A 17,882-nucleotide genomic window follows, 5' to 3' on the forward strand; every position below is an offset into this window, starting at 1 on the left:
CAGGTATTAACTAGCCTTTCATTTTACAAATGACAAAAGGCAGACAGAGTTTAGAAGCTTGATGAATTTTTACTACCATTAAATAGCACAGTCAATATATATATTTGTGTGTTTTTACTCTTGCTTTACTGCTCTTTACAACAAATCTGTGTTCAAAACTGAGCCAGACGCAGTATGCGTGCAATAAGAATTTATTTAAAGTTTGGGTTACATATTCTTAAGTTTCTATAACAGTAATAGCTAACTGTATATAGTTTAAAACAGTGCATCTTAAATTTCAATGTACATATATGTAAATTACTTGAGAATTTTGCTACAATGGAGATTGTGATTGAGTTGCTCTGGATTTCTAAGAAGCTCTCTAGTGATGACATTGTTCTTAGGTCTATGAAACATACTGAGTAGCAAGGATCTGAAACATAAAGATGGGATAAATTCAATAATATAATGATAATAAAATTATAAATGTCAATGTACAATTTAGGACACATTCTCCTTTCATATACTTAGATCAACTCCTTATTCTCAGCTCTTTTAGACATGCACAGTGAGTTTAACAGACTAGTAAAAGTTTACAGTTTACTCAGACTAGTAAAAAAAAATTAACTAAAGGAGAGGATAAGCTATTTGTTGCTGGTTGCTACTCGTTCCTTTAAAATGTGTCTTATAAAATTCAAACTCAAATAAGATTATGAAAGCAAAAGTGATTTAGGTATAATTAGAAAATTAAATAATGAACATTTATTGAGGATCCAACCCACCTCTTGGCTAAGCATTTTCATAAACATGATCATAATCAATCCTCATAATATCCCTCAGAAGTATTATTATATGAATTTAAATGAATGAGAAAAAATAAGTCTCAAAGAGTTTAATTTTTTCAATCTTACAAAAGGGAGTAAATGGCAATGGAGAAATTTATGTCCAGATGTTGCTCCAGAAAAATTTAACATTTCTGTAGAAATTCTCATGACAAACTTCAAATTTTTCAAAGTTGTCAAATTTGTCTATAGATAGATACCTTTACATATGTCTATATATAAAGAGCCTGTATTTCCCTTCCTCCTTCCTCCCTTTCTTCCTTGCAGCCTACCAGCTTGCCAATGATTACTCAGACCCCAATTTGTGTCATTGCATTGAGTGCTGTGTTTTGTGATATATCCTTTTTCCCTATGTTACACCTAAATTTAGATTTTAAAATTGGCTTAAAATCTGTAGAAGTTCTAACATAGCATTTTGTACATTTGACTCAATCAAGAATTGTGTTAGGATGATTGGAACTTAAATAATGACCATTGAAAATATGGGATTTGGTACAGAACTATGTAGATGGTTGTTTCATTCTGGCAATTAAAACAAACTTTTCTGAAACCACTACTCTATTTTTGTTTAACATTAGCTTTATTTATTCCTCTCTACATGTTTCTTGCATTATTTTTAAATATTATTTTAAAATTTTAGAATATAAAAAAGTAAGAAAGATCATACTGGATCAGACAAATAGACTATAGCACCTAGTGTTAGAACATTAGCCCCAAGCAATTTCCCATGGCTACAAAAGTTTCACAATAAGTACTTGAGGATCGATACAATATGTGTTTTTGAGGGTTTTTTTCCTCCTAAATCCTATTTGTACTTTTTTTCTATGTTTAAATATTCATATCATATTTTATGTTTGAAAGAGATCCACACTTATTTCTTAACAAAAACAAGTTACAGTTCATTGCAAAGATTTCCATTTGGGGCATGCAGAAATAGTAACATTGAAAGGTTAATTGCCTTATGCAAGGTTATTCAAATTTTATGTTTCCAAATTATTTAACTTTTTGAACCATGACATTGCTTATAAAAATTACAAATATAAACTATACAACCTGTATAGACTTTGTTCTGTATTTAAAGTCTCCCTTGAGGAGATTAATGTAAATATAAATATAAATATAAATATAAATATAAATATAAATATAAATATATTTTTAATAGGAAACTGTATGAGGAAGGTAAAGCAGCAGTTCTCAGATTGGCTACACATGAAAATCACCTGGGAAATTTAAAAATCCCTTTGCCCAGTCAATATCCCACATCAATAAAATCAGACTCTGGGGTAGAACCCAGAGATCAGTATTTTTATTAAAGCTAGGTGACTGATTCCAATGAGCAGCCAAGATTGAAAATCACTGGCCCAAAAAACTATTGTAGAACAGAACATATATAATTCTACATTATAATACTCCAGAGAAATTAACATAAAATGCTCACAATATGTACAGTTTTCTATTAATTTGAGTTGTAAATAGCTTTAGAACAATGCAGTATTTTGGGGGGTATTATAAATATGGAGAAAACAAATGGAGTATCTGAAAACTTGTTTTTTTTTTAAATTTAATATGTTTTCACATTAATTACAGATACTATTACAAATTTGATCCTCCCGGAGGGACTACCAAAATGTAAAACTGTATAGGGTGTATACTGCAATAACTATTGACACTTGTAATTACATGAGCTACTTCTGAAAAAAAAAAATCTGGTATCTATGATGTTTTTTGAGCAAGAACTGGGAAAGTGGACTGGGATACAGGAGTGGAAGAGAAATTTAAGTTTCTCATTATGCCAAAAGAAATCCAAAAGAATGTACAAACGACTGGAAGCAATTAATGAATTTAGTAAGGCTATAGGATACAAGGAAAATATACATATATTTTATTATATTTCTCTATATTAGCAATAACCAGAAATGAAATTTGAAGAAAAAGAAAACTTTTACAATGGTATCAATAAAATAACAAATACCTAGGAATAAAACTAGTGAAATTTGTGTAATATCTTCACACTAAAAGCCGTAAAACACTGCTGAGAAAAATTGAATAATGCTTAGGAAAATGCAACAGTGTATCATGCTCATGGATTAGAAAAATCAAAATTGTTAAAATTTTCTACAAATTAATATAAAGAATTAATGCAACTCCTATCAAAATTCTAGCTCATTATTGTTAAAGAAATAGATTATCCTAAAATTATACTGAAATGTAAAGGATTTAGAATAATAAACCAAAACTGAAAAAGAAGAAAAAGTTGGAGAATCTACAGTATCTGATTTCAAGAGTTACTATAAAGCTATAGTAATTGAGAAAATATAGTACTAAACAAAAATGATACAAAAATATAAACATACATATGTGGTCAGCTCATTTTCAACAAAGGCCTCAAGTCAATTTAATGGGCAAAAGAAAGTCCTTTTTAGCAAATATTGCTGAAACAAGTGGCTATCCATAAGGAAAACATACATCTTAACCCATCATACTCCATACCAAAAATTAATCTGATATGATCATAAACATAATGGACATGGAAAAATAATTTTCATAATCTTGGAGGAGGCAAATATTTCTTCGGCAGAACACTAAAAGCATTAATAGTACACAAGAAATTGGTAAACTGGACTTCAGAAAATTAAAATGTTTTATTCTTTAAAAATATCATTAAGAAAATGAATAGGCAAGCAACATATTTAAAAAAATATTTGCACCATATATATGGTGGGAAATTACTTAGATCCAGAATATATAGAAATTCCTATATATCTTATACATTAAGAGACAAAAGACTTGAGAAGATACTTTACCAAAAAAAAAGATATTTGAATGACAAAGATTCTCAAAATCAACAATCATAAATGTACTGCAAATTAAAACCATGAGATTCCACTACATACTTCATGAAATTGCTCAAATCAAAAAGGCCACACTAAATTTTCATGAGAATACATAGGACCTGAAACTCCCTCTTCTGATTCTTAAAAAGGTAAACATGTAATTACCCTATAACCCAGCAATTTTACATCTAAGTGTTCATGAAAAATGAAAAATGTTCACAAAATCAATTTGCATAAGAATTGTTACAGCAGCCTTATTTATAGTAATCAGCTTCTAAGATATACCCAGTGAGAATATATCCATTCAACTGAAAACTACTCAGGTATAAAAAAAATTATGAATTCTTAAGACATAACTTAGAAATATTTTTAAAACCTCATGCAAATGAAAGATTCACAGGCAAAAGTCTAAATACTGTATGCATCTATGTATATGACATCCAAATACAAGCAAAAGTAATCTATGGTGATAGAGAGGAGTTGGCGGTTGTAGAGGGAAATGTTAGGGGAATAAAAGGTGCATGAGGGAACTTTCTAGGGGGATGGAAATGTTCTGGATCATCAATGTTTTGGTGTTTGTTGCATGCTGTATAAAATTGCCAAAACTCACCAAACTGACCTGAACATTTCAGATCTGAGCATATAATTTTATTTTAATTATATTTTAATTAAAAATGACTCCATTATTAGAATTGCAAGGAATTTGGAAAATCCAAACAATTATACTGTGGTAAATAATTATTCATTCAGTCCCTGAATGCTCAGGTATATTCAAAACAGAAGGGTTGTCTGAAAGAGAATTTTGTATAAAAAAAAAAAAAAAACTTATTTAAGATCTCAAAATGTAAATGTTCCACCTAAGTATAAGCAATAGCATGTATATCTCACATATATATATCTCTAGAGATTTCTTTATTTGGCATTTGCAGCTACCATGTATTCATTCTGCCCCAGACATTTGTAGTATCAGTTTGTAATTATCTGTCTTCATTTTTGGGATGAGGATTTCAGTAGTAATAAGAGCACTGGATTTCCTAAGACATAAAATGCAGTTTGTTATCATCTGATATCACTCTGACCCAAAAGTACAGTTAGCTTTGCCTTCTCTAAAAAGCATACCTTTTGAAAATTTTAGATGGCATTCAAAAAATACAAATAAACCAGTATTTTCTTATAGACCTCAACTACAACATATGTCATTTAGAATATAGAATATAAACAATACTGTTGTCAAAAATTGCATCCTTTTTGGAGGTGCCAAAGGTTTTATTTTAATCTGTGAAATAATGATGCTTCAGGCTGTCTATATCAGTTTTTTTTTTCCTCTTGAGGACATTCTAAAAAAATGTATGTTACTAAAATGTTTCCAGTGATGTTCAGTAGTGAAAATATGTATAGGTCTTATGTGTAGGGATTATATGTAGGCCTTTCATATATAACACGTCTTTTTTTCTGGTTCGCTCTGCAGCATAGGACAAAATAACACATTATATTATTAGGGGAAATGTTCCATCCCTCAATGAATATGTGAAATGATGCCTATTGCATGTGCATATTATGATATATATTATATATGTATTATTATACATGCATATTATATGTAGTATATATAGTATATGTAATGTATATTATATATTATATACACATGCATTTTTGTATATTATTCATTTTTAATTTTTATTTTAGAGACAGTGACTGCATGTGCACGAGTGGTGGGGAAGGGGCAGAGGGAGAGGGAGAGAGAGAATCTTAAGCAGGCTCCACACCCAGTGCGGAGCCCAATGTAGGGCTTGATCTCACAACCCTGAGATCAGGACCTGAGCTGAAATCAAGAGTTGGACACTTAATTGATTCGGCCACGCAGGTGCCCCTTTATATTAAATATTCTAAAAAATAATATTTAATGACTCAATAGATATCTAACCAAATTGAAATTATACACTGTTTCACTAATAATATTTTACTATTGCTTTAGAAAACAAAATGTCACTTGTAAATTTGCCATGTGTTTTATTCAACAGCTGACCAGAATAAAATAGCTTGGAAAAATTTACATTTTGAGGTATAGGACTCAGTTGGCCATCAATTTGTGAAAATATAATGTATAAAATAATTTTAGAGTAAAGCTGGTAGGAAGACGTTAGCTTGTGATTTAAGAAATGTTGGCATTCCCTCCCCCTACAAAAAACAAAAAAAGGGAATGTGGGGGTTTTGTTGTTCTTGCTAATGTTTTTTTGTAATCACACTTTCCATCTTCCATTTCAGGAAACATTATGATTACAAACAGTTAAGTACCATGCAACAACTGTTGTTACAAAAAAAAGTAAATGTCATAGAAACACTGAGGCAAAAAGAACTATGAGAACAATAAACTTGAGCCTCTATCATGGTAGCTGCTTGTTTATATAGTCCAGATTATAACATCATAGAGTCTCAGAAGTATGGGGTTAGAACAGAGTACCTACTCTTGCAGAAAATACTGTCTTCCACTGGGGGCAGGATAACCATCTGTTAGCTATCAAAGCATAGCCTCTTTATGTAGCAGTCATTCATTTTTTTTTTTTAATCAACCACATATAATTCTGATCTCTCAGTCTAAATTCTCCTCTATGTCTCTGTTAGCATCATATGGAAACAAATACCTATATATGCTGCTTCACAACTGTTTTAAAGCTCCTTGACATTTTGAGTCCTTCAATAGTGATGATACAAGGAATCATATTCTTTTCCTTATTTTCTATAGCAGGTAGGATCACTGACACCTACATTTTGGTAATATGAATATAGTAGATATATACCATTATTATTGGCTGGGTATTTTTGGTCTTTTTGAAATTACTGTTCCAAATTGTAGCTGGTGAAGTTGTTACACATGGATCACTACCTCTTCTATCATAGGAGAGGACCATAGGACCCAGATGGCCTATTACCCTAGACCACGATTAGTTTGCAATGATCATGTTATTCATGTTTGAAAGAAAGAAAGAAAGAAGAAAAAAGGAAGAAAGAAAGAAAGAAAGAAAGAAAGAAAGAAAGAAAGAAGAGAGAGAGAAAGAAAGAGAGAGAGAGAGAAAGAAAAAGAAAGAAGAAAGAAAGATTTAACAGCTTAAACCTAATAGATGATTTTTCTTCTTTAATATTAAATAAACAGAGGAAAGCAGTGCAAGGTTTGTATGGTGGCTAGACAATAGCCTCAGGAACACAGATTTTTATCAATTTGCTCTACCACCTTAATTAATGGCTTCCATTGTTCTTAATCACTCACAGCCCAAGATGATCACCAGTACTTGAGTCATCACGTTCCAGGCCTGAAGAATAAAGAGCAAAAAAGCAAAAGAAGAGAGGCTCCTGGGTGGCTCAGTAAAGTTAAGTGTCAGACTCTTGATTTCAACTTAGGTCATGCTCTCAGGGTCATTAGATCAAGCCCCACATCGGGCTCTGCACTGAGCGTGGAGCCTGCCTAAGATTCTCTCTCTCTCCCTCTTCCTCTGCCTGCCCCATGCAACTCCCCGCCTTGCAGGCATGCACTCTCGCTCTCTAAAGAAAGTAAAAAAAGCAAAAGAAGAAGCCCTTCTACTCTAAAAAAAAAAAAACAAAAACAAAACTCTAAAAACAGTCTTCCTGGAAGTCCTATATTAACACCTCTGCTTATGTTTCAATGGTCTGAACTTAGTCACGTGATAAAACAATGCTGTAAGGGGAGATGGGAAATGTGATGACTTATCCTGAATAGCAATGTGTCAACCTAAGATTTACAGTTCTGTTTCTCAGGGGGGGAATAAAAACTGGGTATAGGGATTGGCATTTTAGGAGTTTCTGTTAAAAACCTACCAAGGCCAATTAAAACCATTGGAGGTGATTTCCATGGTTACTGGAAGAGAGTATTTCTTTCCTTCTGAGATTATAAGTACTATAGTCCAAGTTGCCATGGGTCATTTAAAAACCACATAGGAAGCACCATTCTCAGAAGACACCAACAAAGTAAGGAACAGCTTAGAAATGGAGAAAAAGATGATAGGGCTCTTATGACTCTGTGTAAATACCTGTATCCAAATTGTTCCTGAAGTCAACTCCATCCACTCCTTGGAATTGAAGCAGAAAATTTATTTTGACACTGGTTCACATTGGGTTTCTGTCATTTACAGACAAGAGTCCTGACTAATGCAAACATTATACTATTTTATTGCTTAAAAACTGAGGGACTTCTCATATTACTGTTCTTATCTATATGTGCTGATTTACATAGTTCCTAGGCTATTTCATTGGTTTATAATTACCTGAGAAATGCAATCTCTTTCTACAAGAAGCCTCAGAATTAGTCTTACTTTAAATTAATTTGCAAATCCAGGCTTCCATGAAGATGGGAGATGGTACAAACACTCTTTTTTTTAGCATATTCTCTATGTGGCATATGCTATTACAGCCTCCTCTAGTGATATTGATTATCTGGAAAGTTGCAGGTTGCCTTGCATTGTAAAATGTTTTGGTAGATCTGAAAATTAATTTCATGTTACTTCTCATCAATCAGGGTAATATTCCTCAATGAACACTTACATGCACAGCCTGTTCTTCTAGGGGAAGTGGAAAGAATATGTGGATGCAACAGCAGTTGAGAATAACAATGCCAGATGTGTCTTGTCCCAGTGGGATTCTACTATTTCTGTTTCACTTTTGAGTTTTTATTTATTTTTTAACTTTTACATTATTCTTCTAGGTAGAGAAGAGAAAGGCTTATAAAGTAAAACAAACTACCAATGACATATTTTCTTTAAAAGAGGTGAATCTATAATAAACTAGTTCTCAGGAAGCTCCAATAATGACATTTTATAAATTGCATGTCAATGCAATGTAATTTTCAGTGGAAATTTTTTGAATTCACATTATGCAGTTTTAGAAAGTGTCATATTACATCCTGTAATGCCATCTATCGCACTTGACAAGAATTTGTGATTTTTTTCTTATTTATAAATTTGTATTGTAACTTTATGGTTGTAAACTGGGGGGAAGTAGTTATTATTTCATCTTGGCCAACACACTGTACCTCATCTGCCAAACCCCTTCTATTCCATTTTTCATTCTCTTTTCAACAGCCTGTTGTCTTGACAGCTTGTATGGTAATATTGTACAAACAAATTTGCATTCGTGAACCACAGATGAAGAAGGACTCAGATCTCCATAAATGAAGACGTAGGTTGGGCACCACTCTTCCGAGTCATTCTTGAGTCCCCATTACCGATTCTGGTAGTCATATTCTAGCAATTCTACTCATGTTTCCTCATCTAGCTTACAGAAAAACAAAAAAAAAAGCCTCTTCCTGCCTTTTTTCCAATATTGATTCTATGTTTTATTTTAAAAACAAAATGAAAGCAATTTGAGGCCACTAAAAAGTGAATCTACCAAAATATTTGCAAATATACCTTTGACTACATCTGTCAAGTTGGTCTGACACAGTTAAGTCAGAGTCACCAGACAATGGCTCAATTCGCTTTACGTTTTTGGATGAACATCAGACTCTGATTTGGTAGGAGATAGTGAAGCATGGTGAAAAGAACCCAAGCACTAAAGTCAGAATTTGACTTGAATGCTAATTCTGGCTCCTATTCATGTACAATTTAAAGTAATTATCTTTTTTGTGCTTCAATTTCCCAAAGGCAAAGAATTAAAGTGAAATACACAGTATTGAAATGAACACCTGACTTAATAAAGAGTAACTAGTGAAAATTAAGTAATAGTAATAATTAACTATCTACCTAAATAGTAACGATAGTAGATAAATAAATAGAAAAATAATATGTAAAAGGAAGCAAATAGTAAATAAAAACAGAAGATGCGGATTTCAATACCAACTTTATCATCAACAAACAATGTACATTTAGGAGGAAAAAAGTGTCATTTATTTAAGACTGCTATGTTGCAGGCACCGCTTTAGATCCTTCACATTTATAATGTTATCATTTTATTTATTTATTTTTTAAGATTTTATTTATTTATTTGGGAGAGAGAATGAGATAGAGAGAGAGAGCATGAGAGGGGGGAGGGTCAGAGGTAGAAGCAGACTCCCTGCTGAGCAGGCAGCCTGATGTGGGACTCGATCCCAAGACTCCAGGATCATGACCTGAGCCAAAGGCAGTCGCTTAACCAACTGAGCCACCCACGAGCCCCTCTAATGTTATTATTTTAAGTGAACAAATGATTTTACTATAACTTTTTAAGGCATCTTATTTATTTTATAAGCAAAGACCAGGTAACTTGCTCAAGGTCATAAATATTAAAGTCACATAAGACACTTAAATCCTGTGGGAAATCACATTCCTAATCTGCAAATTTAAAAGGTTACAAGACCCCTGGGGTCGTTTAAACAAAACGGTGTTTTAATTTTATTATCTGCATATACGTTTAATTATCAGATATATAAAATATTTTCAGCTTGTATTATTCTTATTTCCTGGAAAACAGTATTTTTCTTAATTTTATAAGTAATGCATACAGTGTTCTTTATGGGAATATAAGACTATAAAACAGGGAAGTAGAAACAAATAGCTCATAGCCACATAACAGAAACTCCATTATGTTTTTCTGACTATGAAAATAAATAAAATATTGTACACTGTATATTTCACTAAAACTTACATAGAAATAATTTCTCTAAGTCATTAAAAATTCTTACAAATGCCATTTCTATGGCTGTAAAATATTTATCTAGTTTGGCTAAACAGTTCTCTAGAGTTTGGTATTCAAGGTTTAATTTTTTCCCCAATTTGAATAAGGAAGATAATATTTGCAATAAAAATACTTTCTTCTACAGTTATATATGTGGATACATGTTTCAAAAGAGTCTTCATTAATGATATTCATGTAATTTTATACTTGATAATCTTTATATCTTTATCTTGTCCTTAGCATACATTCTAAGGTTCCTTGCACAGGAACTAACATTCTTAGATTGAATGTGACATATCTGTTACTTACTTAACAAAGTGACATATTCTTTCTGCTTGATATTCTGAAAATCTTTCTCACCTAAGATGTATTTATAAATTTATCATTCATGTTTAGAGTTTTTGTGATTATATCAGTCAGTAATTATGAACCTAAAAAAAACCTACTTTTCAATGTAAAATAACAAACCTTTCTTTGGGATTATAAAACTCAGTGGGAGGTGAAGAAGGACGGCCACTGAGAGAAAATTTCATTTACTTAGAAACATACAATTAGATATACATTATTAAATAAATATCGGGGGTGGGGTGAGAGAGATACCTGTCTCTTAAAACCAAATTAAAAAAGGATACATGCATACATACACACACTCCTTCAGTCAGTATGTAGATACCAGTTATAAATGCATACAAAGGATACTGCTAGTTATCTCTGAAACCATATATACAAGTGTGCACACACACACACACGTGTGTGTGTTCGTGTGTACTTACGTTAGAAAGAGAGATAATAAGAGAAAGATAGCTGTAGGTCAGATTCTGACAAGAAACAAGAGCTTTTGTAGTTACATTTGTCAGTGAATAACAAACTGTGTGTCCATTTGAAATCTTGGAGGAACTGATACTACAACTGAAGAAAACCTTTCCTTTATTATTATTTTGTTGCTAGACCCATCTCTGTAGAAAAATATTTCTATCAGCTATAATGAATGGTGTATCTTTGTTGTGGTATTGCATATGGAGGAACATTAGGAGCAGTGTTAGCCTTTATTAAAGAAATTTCCTTGTTTTTGAGCAACTGCTCTAAATCATTTATCTAACCAATATGCTTTGGAATGAGCATAATGAACTCAGCTAGGAATGCCAGAGTCAAAAATGTGTTAATAAATTTAACTAACAAATCATTCAAATACTTATTATTTTTTTCTTTTTGAACACTCTTTGGAGGTTTACATTTGATCTAAAATTTAGTGCCTTAATACTTTGAAAAGTTAAGGTCAAGATACATACACACATATGTACATACATTTTATATATACATATATGTATATGTACACATGCATACAAATGTGCATATATGTATGTGTATACACACATGTGATGTATGTATGCACGCATTTTTATATACATAAACACACATCACTTCACTTACTCAATATACACTCAGTTTTTTTAGGATTTTGATTTTGTCAGATTTTCTCATTAAAATACATTCATTTTTGTGCATAAATTTTTAATTTTCTAGTATTGTTCTTTTTTTTAGTACTGTTTGTACTGAGTAGTATAATTTTTCTCCCTTATACCTCTTTTACACTGAATCATTTTAAATTTTATTCTAAAATATGTAAAGCATTTAATTATTCCTTTGTTTTCCATCATAGATAAGAATATTTAGTTTACATCTAGGATGCAGTTTTCTTTTATTATTTATCCATACCCCAAATACCTTAGAGAAGCCATAGTTTATATGGTTTACAATGCTTAGGAAAAATAATGCTTCCAGTATGGTGTATGAAGAAAAAGCATGTTTTAGTAATACCAATTTCTGATGGCCAATCTCACTTTCTGCTAACCTATTTAGTCTCTATTGTGTATGGAGTACTATAGGGAGAAATAAAAAAGAGCAGGAAATAGGGAATTATGTGTGAAGGAGGAATTTCAAATAAGAGAGTTTGAAAATGCTCTATTAAGGGGCTCCTGGGTGGCTCAGTCGTTAAGTGTCTGCCTTCAGCTCAGGTCATGATCCCCGGGTCCTGGGATCAAGCCCCACATCAGGCTCCCTGCTCCGCGGGAAGCCTGCTTCTCCCTCTCCCACTGCCCCTGCTTGTGTTCCCTCTCTCGCTGTCTCCCTCTGTCAAAATAAATAAAATCTTTAAAAAAAAAAAAGTGCTGTATTAAGAGAGTGACCTTGAAGACTAACAGAGAGAAAACAATTAAGACATTGCATTATCTGGGAGAAAAGGTATTCCAGGAAGCAACATGACCTTGGAGGAATAAGCAGGCCTGGAGTGTCCAAGGAACAGTAGGGGGATGAGATCTCTGATGTAGAGAGAGGAGGTCAAGAGTGGTAAGGGAAGTCAGGAAGACTATCCATTGTCAAGGAAGGCCACTACAGCAGACAAGGCTTTGTGTGGAGCTTCTCTTGCTATTTCTCCTCCTTGAAAGAGAACATATAAATTTGACCTCTTTCTTTTCTGACAAATGAATTTCACATACTTTTTTAGATTTATGCCAAAATAAAGATGAAGATTTGAAAAAGATTGTTAGATGATTGCAGCAATATATTAATCCAGGTCTTGGAACTGCCATGATGAATTCTTTGGCCTATACATATTCTGGATAATTGCCTTTTCCTCAGCTTTGGTGTTTATTCTTACCTACAAAGCTAGCAGGGTGGCATATACTGACAAAGTATACAATAGGTAGTAAAAAGCCAAACTCAACTTTGAAAGAATCTTAAACTAAATATAAAATGTGTCTAATAACAGTACATATTGATTACAGGTCAATAATTTGACTTCTTGACTAGATTTATTGACTAGAAGTAACAAATAGGTCTATCATTGCAACGAGAATTATATTTTATTTTTTAAAAACATGGATTTTTTTATTTCATTATAATTGATACAATAAAATCTGTATATCTGAAGCAATTCATAAGTAAATATTATGGGCCATCTTTTAAAACTGGTATTAGCATTTCTAGTTTCCAGGTTAAATTTTTATGTCTTAGTTTGAAGACACTAATAACAGCTTATATTTTTCGAGTGTTTTCTCTGCTAGGTTTAAGGTTAAGCCTGACTCATGGAGTCCTCCTAGCAACTCAACAAGGAAAGTATACTGGATAGGTGAGGATACTAAAACTAAGGTTACAGTAAATCACTTGTCTCAACACCCACAGCTCTTAAAATCTGGAACCAGGATTTGGATCCATATCATTTGATCCAATATCTGCACTAGAAACTATTCTGCAACTGGAACATGAATAATTCCCCAAAACAAAGTTCTTCATCGCTTCTCTTTTTGTGCCGTTTTACACCAAGATCTCAGTTCTATGGACTCTAAGAGCTGACTAAAATTTCATACATGTCAAAAGTTGTGCCAAAGGTAGTTCAAGAAGAATACAGCTGTCTTCACCATAAAGCCATAAAGCTGCAGTAGCTCTACAAGAGAGAGGAAAAATTATATTCATATAGTGATTATAAATTTACACTCAGAGATAAATATGGACAGTATTACAAAGCCTTCAGTGACAAGATTTATTATTCCTGAACTATGTATTGTTGTTATTGTTGTTTCTCATAATCTGGCGTACTTTATACTTTGAGGGAAACAAGTTAGCTCATTAAAAAAAGGCAGTCTCACTCCCTCTCAATACAGAATTTTCCCATTACTTGACTTACAGTTCAACTAGGTGCTACATATCAATAAATGATCACATTAGCCTTTATCTTATCATTTCCTCATTGGCTGCCCAGTCAGCAAAGTATTGACTTTTTTTAAGATTCTGCTTACAGTCCATGATGGTTTGCTTGGCTTTACTCCCAAACATCTTTAAAAACCTTAGTAGTGCACTTCCCTGTTAGATGTCTTTATTCACCTTTTAATAAGCCTGCTTGCCTCCTATAATAATACTGCATCTGCTGTAGAATGATATTTATTAGAGAGACAGCAGGCTATGAAAGAAATTTTAAAAAACCAATGCTTGAGCTGAATTTAATATGAGAATTCAAATAAAGGTGCCAATAAAATTCACATTTTAATACAGCCATTAGACAAATGCAGAAAGCAAAGTATCTCGATGGATAATATAAATCACTAAATTTGCATTAATTTAGCTACTCAACTATTCCTTTAAGTTCTAAATGTCTCACTTTAAACAATGAAGAAACAGAATTGTCCTTCACATCATAATCTATTGGGTATAAGAAGGAAAATAATTGGCATTTTAAATCATATATCCTATGATATATGGGATGTATTATCAAATTAATAAAATTAATTATCCATAGTGAAAGTTGGTTGCAAGTGTTGTTACAAGACCAGGTTGACTCTTCTGACTGGGAACAGCTACTAAGTAAAAAAGGAAGCAGAAGGAACCCACCGAACAGGTGCCTAGTCTACCTCCCTAGAGCCATATTTCCCAATTCACTCACCGATGTACCACTTTCACAAATTTGCTATTTGCCAATATCACCTCTGCCAGTATTTCCTTAGTATTTTTCTTTAAACTGCTTAACTTTTTAAAACTTACCTTCATTATGAGCCAAAAGATTCTTGATATCATGATCTGATATGCTGGTTTATATATTTTAATTACATATTTAAAGTACATAATTATTCTATGCAGTATGTAAATCATTTCTTGTTTACATATACTTGCTATACATCAGGAATGATTACCTGATGGCAGTTTTCCCCAAATATTTTCAAGAGTAAAATTTACATTTAAGCACACATTCATACATAGACACATGAATTGGAGAAATCCTCCTGATAGTATCTGTGGTTTTATTTAATTATTCTATTCTCAATAGTTAACAGCACTACTGTGAAGTCACAGAGTCATTATAATAATAGTTAAGTGTTCCAGTTCCAAACTTAAAACTTTTCTTCCAGAACACTGACATGTTTCTCTTGTATAAGAAATTTAAGAAAACAAAAATAAACCAAGGAGAGCTCAAAGATGGATGCTTAACAATGAATGAATATATTTCACAAAGTTTACAAAGAATATTGAATATAAGAGAATTTGATCTAGACTTGCTTAAGAAAAAATCAGGAAGAAAGAAAAGTGTCCAGGCAAAATGGAAAACCAAATGTTATAGAGAAAAATGGATATGACAACAAAAGGAATCACACCAACTATGACATCTCAGTATAACATTGTGGGAATTCTGTATCTTGAAACCAAAAGTCACTGATGTCTTTGAGGAGATGGTAAATTTATTTCAAATCATAGTTTGAAGGTTAATTCTAAACTGCTGAAAAAATAGACCCAAAGAATAATATATGATGGCAACTTGGAGGGATCATTCTGATGTCATGCCAACAAACCCCATCCTTGACACAACTTTATTAAACATCTTATTAAGAAATTATATAAGATATAATATGCACTGTTGACAAACTTGCAGATGGCACACATCTGGGAGAAATATGTTATGATGTGATTATGAGGCAGGTATTCTCATTTTCTGGGGTGAGGGCTGGATAGAGAATGGACTTTAATAAATATAAAAGGAAATAACAAAGTGTATGATATACAGGAGATTAAATATACCAGCTCTTTCCCACCAAAGAGAACAGTATTCTTTCTAAGACTTGAGAGAAAACTGTTCTGGGAGTTTTCTTTCTTTTTTTTTTTTAATTTTATTTATTTATTTGAGAGAGAGATAGCAAGATAATGCACAAGCTGTGAGAGGAGTAGAGGGACAGAGAGAAAGGGAGGAAGGCAGGCTCCCGGCTGAGCAGGAAGTGAGCAGGGAGTCTGATGCAGAAGGAAAGCTGGCCTCCATGGGGCTCCATTGGGTGGGGGGGTACTTGAGAACGGTCTTTAGGCAGGGCTCAATCCCAGGACCCTCGGCCCTGGGATCACATAACCTGAGCAGAAGGCAGATGCTTAACTGACTGAGCCACCCAGGTGCCCCTGGGGGTTTTTCTAAAATAATAATCCCAACATCATCTTTACAGGGATGCAATAAGTATCATATACAATGATATAATTTATATATTATGCCTCTCAAACAAATTAATGACAAATTACTAAGGCAAAGGTCAAGAAAGACTTCAATATCATTTCTCAAATTGGTCTGTTGACCATTATTAGACAACACATATCAAGGTTCTGGTTTTTGGAAAGAATTTGAAGTGTAGTAATAATTCTTCATTACATATTAAGAATAGATTTAGGTGATATAAACATTCAACTGGACAATGGCTATGAAAAAAGTCATTAAAATTGTCACCAAAATAGGAAAGATGATAAAATGCATAATCACCATAATTCTGTGCTTTCCCCCCAATATTGGATAAATAAGTTCCTTTTGGTATATAGATTATGCGTGTGGATCTCAAATGAAGGTAGAAGAGATTCCAAATTCATTCATCTAGATACCATGTTTGAGGTAAGAAAACAAAATACCTAGACTTCACACCACATTTACTGAATTGACCTTCTTGAAATTTGGCAGGGAAAGAGTGAAAATAAAGCAGGAATAAGCTGGAAAGGAAAGCTGAGAGAAAAGATGAAAAATGAAGAGATGAGAGGAAGGATGGGAAGGGCGATGACGGAAGGAGAAGACATAAACTGAAATTAAATTTCCTGAAATAAGGAAAGAAAAATTGATCTTAACTCTGTTCAGACTGAGGGATCCTCAAAATGTTGATAAAGAAAACTGAGCTTTGTAGGTCTAAGAATTAATGAAATTTATGAATCACTATATAAATATGTTTTGTACTGTATAGTAAAATCTGTTGGGGTGAAAATGAATACACAGAAAACTGAAGTTTTCTTCTTTTCAAATGCAAATTAACAGACTGGCTAAATCAGCAACAGTGAACCAAATTTTTTTCCACCAGATATCTGAGTAAACTTCCTTTCTTGTATCTTAATGAAGCTAATTTGTATAACAAAGAAATCAATATTCTATAAGATTTCTGTACCTATGGGACAAAATATTTTCTTGAATTCATTATTTTAATTGAAACTACTAATTTGAAACAATCTCAATTAACAGTAAACTGAAATCTTTGTGAATTATATACACATTCTTGGTATTATATAATTTCTCTCCTTTTAAGCAATGAAACTTGGACAGAAACTGATCATTATGAAAAAATAACAATTTAGATTGCAAATTCTGTAATCAAAATTATGCTTCATTGATATTATTATATAGACTATATTCAGATTCTTGCCATTTGTAGATGATAAAGTTCCTATCAGGGAGAAAAGAAGTCTTATAAATAATATTATCCAAGCCATTAATTTCAGGTATAGAAACAGCCTCAGACGTCTAATGTGACTTAAGTCACAGTGCTAGCTAAAGACAAAACTATGAGTAGACACATGATTTCTGTATTGGAATGATGTGGAGATATGATGTTCCCTGGGGCCAGACACATTTGTGTTCAAATACATGCTTACCAACTTATTAGCTTGGGCATTGACCTTACCTTTCTGATTCTCTGTTTCCTCATTTATTAAATGGGAATAATAAAAACCATAATAATAATATCAATGCCACCTAACATAAAAGTTTCTCTGAGGATTATAAGAAAGTGAT

At 32.5% G+C, this 17,882-nt stretch overlaps 1 protein-coding gene across 1 annotated transcript in view; it reads right to left on the minus strand.

Moving 5' to 3' along the window:
- LRP1B (LDL receptor related protein 1B) overlaps positions 1 to 17,882 on the minus strand; it is a 1,883,216-nt gene that overhangs the window by 160,134 nt on the left and 1,705,200 nt on the right.

This window comes from Zalophus californianus, chromosome 3, assembly GCF_009762305.2.
Source record: "Zalophus californianus isolate mZalCal1 chromosome 3, mZalCal1.pri.v2, whole genome shotgun sequence".
Lineage (NCBI taxonomy): Eukaryota > Metazoa > Chordata > Mammalia > Carnivora > Otariidae > Zalophus > Zalophus californianus.